Raw genomic sequence first — 5893 nt, 5'->3', positions numbered from 1 at the left:
TATATTCTAAGAACACGTATCTATATACTTAGCACCTCTTACACTGGGATACAAGTTTTTGGTCGGTTGGTTACCCATTTATGACAATTGTTATAACTCCCAGACTATATATTATGGATCAGAACAGTTTATATGATGACAGATGGTCTATCCACTCTGATACATTTAATATCTGAGGCTTGCTTATAGTAGATTATTAGTTAGTGAACCTCCACACGACTATATATATATACATGGATTTAGAACAGATTGAAACTGAAACCAAGTAGCACCTTATCCCAGAAGTCTATAATGAAATAGCCAGGGCTCCAGAGATGCAGCTCGGGCAGCAGAATTCCACTTAATGGCACTCAAATAAGTTACCATCATGGTCTCTCCATTTATTCTTAGGCACTGAACTCAGACAGCAGGGAGGCAGCTTAAGGTCATCTGCCTTTTAGCAAATTGTATAAAGGCCCTTTACCAGAAGGTTTGTAGATAGCAAGGGCAGCAGCAAGCAAGAACTTAATTTGAATTATTATTGTAGTAAAATATAATTTACCAAATGAACATTTAATGATATTGGGATAAGGGGGAAAAGCAAAGCTTTCATCAGTAACATCTGGGACAGCTGCTGCCTCTCTCAAGAAGATCTCCGGTGAATTGTCAGGCTTTTGCAACATGTGACCTTGTACTATTTATAAAAAGAGAGTATTTTTCTAAGAGTCAAGATCTAAGACGTAGAGATTGGAGAGAGTATAATGAACCTCTGAAGTTAGAAAATGCTACCAATTATGACCTTTAAGCCCTGGAATGGAATCTGGTGATGGATGAGGTAGACATTTTCCAAAAAAATTAACCTCAGCCTTCCCTTCAATATAAATATTTTGCATTAATTCTAGGAATTTGTCTTTGGATTGCTATTTTTTCTCCCCTTCTTTACTGTGTGCTAGATGTCTGTGAGGTGGGTCATGATGACATATTAAGAGAAAAAATAATGACACCTACTTAATCAGCACCTGCTTTTATTTGCCTGGCACTGTGCAAGAGGCATCTCATTATTCTCTCAGCACCCCATGCGCCTGGCATTGAGCTGACTGGGGCGAGAAAACTGAGACATAGGGATGTAAGCAGTTTGTGGAGCAGGGATGTGGCCTTGGGTTATCTGGTTCTAAGGCTCACGTTTAATCACCTCCCTGTACTAATTCAAAACTTGGAAAAAATCTGTCACCTTACGACTTTTTAGTCTTCCTTTTAAAAAGGATTAAATGTCTGAAACTTTAATTTGGTGGCTGCTCTCCAAGTTAACATAAAAAGCAGCAGGTCATACATAATACTTCCCTGGGGACAGTGGAAAAATAAAGAAGACATATACAAGGGCTTCAAGGTGCTTATGGACTAATAGAATAAGACATTATTGATGACTACAAGAGCTGCATAAAAACAGTAAGTGGAAAAAACTGTTGGTTATAACTAACACTTACAAGGCACTTTCTAAGTGGCACGCAATCTCCTAAACACTCGTGTGGACACTCAGAGGTAGGTAATGTTATCTGAGGAGGTGATCTTAATTTTAGAGCAATGAAAGACAGTTTCTAAAGGTGGAATCTGCACTCGTGCCCTGCAGGCTCCCCCAGAGTCTGGGATCTCCACACTCTCCTGCCTGAAAATAATGACCTGACTTGACTTTCTATTCAAAGGGATTGGTTCTAGCTCTCTTTAAAAGTAAAGAATAGTATACTGGCTGCTCTGAACCTGATTGATGGGAAGAAAAATAATTCAGCTAGGAGGCCACTCTCTTATTTCCTTAGAACATCAAAGCAGGGTGTGACCAAAAATCAGAGGAGGGTGTGACATTAGCCGAGGTATGAGAAAAATTGTTCAGGAGGAGGTTTACCACCCCGTGACCAGGGCATGCCCTGAGGGATGCCATCTATATTCTCACATCAGAAATTTGACATTACAGGAATTTTCACCAAGTCTATTACTTGTCCTAGTTCCTTGTTTTGGAAACAGATACTGCTGGATTGCTTTCATTTGACTAGTTTTGATATGGTAATATATTTACATTGTTCAACATAAAAATAATTTAAACAAACAGAAATATACACATCTTTCTTCTACCTCTGATCCCCACTTATTAGTTTCAACCTGTATTTATCAGTTTCAGCCTGAAAAAACCCACATCCCCAGCAAAGCAGTGTCCTTGACCAGAATTGAACCCAGGACCCTTGAGTCCAACAGGCCAATGCTCTATCCACTGAGCCAAACCAGCTAGGGAATGTTTTTGCTATTTTAAATGTTTTCCCCATTTTGTGTTCTAACTGCTTGCTTTTTGTACATAATGAATTTATTACTTTTTATTTGTAATGTTTTATCCTATTGCTTCCTTGAGTTCTCTTACTCTTTGTGGTGTTTTCAGTGATTGTATCATATTTGCAAATGCACTTTATCATCTCCACACTGTTACAGTATAGAATGTTTATGCTTCAAATTTTTCTTTAACTTGTCAAATTTTATTAATTAGTAATGCCAGTAACTGGTGAGATAATAGAGGTGATAGTTCTTTTGTCTTGATCTTGATTTTAGTAGGAATGCCTCTAGTATATCTCCTCTGAACATAATGCTGATTTCTGGGCTGAGATGAATAAATATTTATTATGTTTAAAGGTCCACCCAATCTTATTGAACTGAATGTGCTTTTGAAGAATGGCTATTGAATTTTCTTAAATGACTTTTCAGCATATATGAAAATGACTAGTTTTCACTGATATTATAAGCTTTATATTAATGTATTTTCTAATAATAAACTTCTAGAATAAATTCTTATATGCTATTGGATTGCATTTGCTAACATTTTCTTTTGAGTGGTTCCATCATTATTTATTACTGAGATTAATCTATAGTTTTATTTCTATATGCAATATCTTTATCGGGTTTCATCATTAATGTTATAGCTCCTTGCCACAAAGATTTGAAGGTTTTCTTTTGTCTAATATTCACATAGCCTTGATGTTATTGGCTTTTAAATTTCCCTAAAGTGTCTAAACCTGCTTCTTTGCTGGGTGTACCTTTTTAATAATTATATCTAATGCTTTTATTAAAACAGTTATATTTACATTTTCTATATTTCTTGATGTCATTTTGTGTAAATTATATTATCTTTAAAAAACTATTTATTCAATTTTTTAAAATCAGTCTTCTTATGAATCTCTAATTTTCTTTGTTCCTATATAGGCCCCCTTACTTGTTTACTTATGTTTCATTGTTTTTCACTGCAGTTACTTTAAATATTCAGATTTTATCTTTACCCATTAAATTTATCATTTGTTTAATTCACTAGAATCATAAAATACAGGCCATAGTGTCTCTGTTGTAATAAATCAACTCTGCCAGTACAACACAAAAACAGCCATACACAAAAATATAGATGAATACATATGTCTGTCTTCCAATGAAAGTTTTTATGGATACTGAATTTTAAATTTCGTGAATTTTCATGTCGTGAACTATTATTTTTATTTTCATTTTTTTCAAACATTAAATAAAATGTAAATTCTGGTTTTTGTCTTTTTTAAGCCATACCAAAACACACATTAAATCAGATTTGGCCCCATGAGCCAAGGTTTGCTGGTCTCTGCTTCATCTGATATCTTTAGATATATACTTCTTTACACTGTATTTATTAGTTCCCTAAAATTGTTAACAGTAATAACAATTTTTCTGTGCTTCTTCCTGTTCTCTTCTTTTCCCCACCTTATTTACTTTATCAATATTTTTTCTCATGGTTTTACTTTATATTATTAAATAAGCCAATATTTTCATTATGTGAGTTATGAACATTTATTGATAAGCTTTGACCCTGAGCTATCATAGATGAGTCAACTCAGAAATGTATCTTCCTGCTTTCACTTCTCCAATTTTTTCAATATATAGTAGCTACATTGTTAAGGGTACAATAATAATTGCTTTTGCCATGTTCTATGTTTTATCCTCAAGTCTATGGGTAAATAAATTCAATGCTGACTACCATTGTCATATACTTCCCATTTGTTTCTTAGTTCACTGAAGATTATCCTCTGGTAGTTACCTTAAAAGAAGTTTAGGTTTTATGCATTTAAAACTTGAAGGTATGTCAATCTCGATATGAAATACTGGTTTATTTTTTTCTTTAATTTAATACATTTTTTTGGGTGTGGAGAGAGCAGAGCGCCTGAAGAGTGGCTTCTCTGTGTACAACACATCCAACAGCAACTTGGGCTTACTCCTCACAGGTGGCAGAATACTATGGCCGTCCTGTGACATTACGCCCTATACATAAAAAAAATAATAATAATTTAATACATTTTTTATGTTGCTCTACTGATGCCTAACTTTATATGTTGTTGTAAAGAAATATGTAGGAGCCTGGTTGTTTTATCTTATTCTTATGTATCTTAGTCTTTTTTATTATATTTTATCTTTATTGTTGAAAGTATTACAGATGTTCCCTTTGTTTGTTTGTGTCTCTTTTTTTTTTATTGACCCCCTCCATCCCGCCCTCACTCCTCACAGGCTTTCCCCACACTATTGTCTGTAAACATGGGTTATGTTATGCATATAGGCATATAAGTTTCCTGGTTAATCACTCCCCTCCAACCCTACCCCTCCCCCTGCATTCCCTTTGAAATTTGTCAGTCTGTTCCATGCTTCTATGTCTCTGGTTCTACTTTATTCAACAGTTTATTTTGTTCATTAGATTCCACATATGAGTGAGGCCATGTGATACTTGTCTTTCTCTGACTGGTTTATTTCTCTTGGCATAATACTCTCCAAGTCCATCCATGCTGTTGCAAATGGTAAGAGTTCTTTCTTTTTTACTGCTGTGTAGTATTCCATTGTGTAAATGTGCCACAACTTTTTTATCCACTAATCTGCTATTAGGCACTTGGGTTGTTTCAAAATCTTAGCTATTGTAAATTGCACTGTTATGAACATAGGGGTGTGTATATTCTTTCTGATTGGTATTTCTGATTTCTTAGGATGTTTTCCTAGAAGTGGGATTGCTGGGTCAAATGGGAGTTCCATTTTTAACTTTTTGAGGAAACTCTATACTGCCTTCCATAGTGGCTGCACCAGTCTGCATTCCCACAAGCAGTGTACTAGAGCTCCCTTTCCTCCACATCCTCGCCAACACTTGTCATTTGTTGATTTTTTGATGATAGCCATTCTGACAGATGTGAAATGCTACCTCATTGTCATTTTAATTTGCATCTCTCAGATGATAAATGACTTTGAAAATTTTTTCATATGTCTCTTGGCCTTCTGTGTGTCCACTTTGGAGAAGTGTTTATATAGGACCTTTGCTCATTTTTTAAATGGATTGTTTGTCTTCCTTTTGTTAAGATGTATGAGTTGCCTATATATTTTGGAGATTAACCCCTTATCAGATGTATCATTGGCAAATGTGTTCTCCGATGCAGTGGGCTCTCTTTTCATTTCATGTATCTTAATCTTTTTGCTTGACCATTCACATAATTCTTTTGTTTAAATAATGAAATTTCAATAACATTACTAGTATAGTAATGGTTTCCTCCTCTGTGTCAATGTTCCCCAGCATATTGTTCTTCCAATGTAAAAATTCAAAACATATTAATTTTGGAAATGTTTTCTTTAAAGATAAATTTAAAGATAATAATCTTTTTGTTGTTTTGTTTCTTTTTTTCTTCAGGGATTTCAATTATATGTATGTTGGAGTTTTGTGTTTTTTTGTTGTTTTCTGAACCTATTACTTTATCCCTAACCTTTTGAAATTGTTTTATTTTGTTATTTCTAATTCATTTTGTTTACTCTTCTCACTTATATCATCTATTTCCTTTACTATATTTTCCACAGTGTGTATCTGGTATAGCTTCTTAACATTCTTACTTTCATT

General features: G+C 34.4%; 1 non-coding gene across 1 annotated transcript; it reads left to right on the top strand.

Annotated features, from left to right (window-relative positions):
* Positions 1 to 4169: 4169 nt before the first annotated feature.
* LOC111824626 lies at positions 4170 to 4298 on the top strand. Its single transcript, XR_002827729.1, has one exon. It is a non-coding gene; the product is annotated as a small nucleolar RNA SNORA11 (small nucleolar RNA).
* Positions 4299 to 5893: the final 1595 nt, after the last annotated feature.

The sequence above is a fragment of the Myotis lucifugus genome, unplaced genomic scaffold, assembly GCF_000147115.1.
Source record: "Myotis lucifugus unplaced genomic scaffold, Myoluc2.0 scaffold_3207, whole genome shotgun sequence".
Lineage (NCBI taxonomy): Eukaryota > Metazoa > Chordata > Mammalia > Chiroptera > Vespertilionidae > Myotis > Myotis lucifugus.
This window is presented reverse-complemented; position numbering and strand designations above follow the sequence as displayed.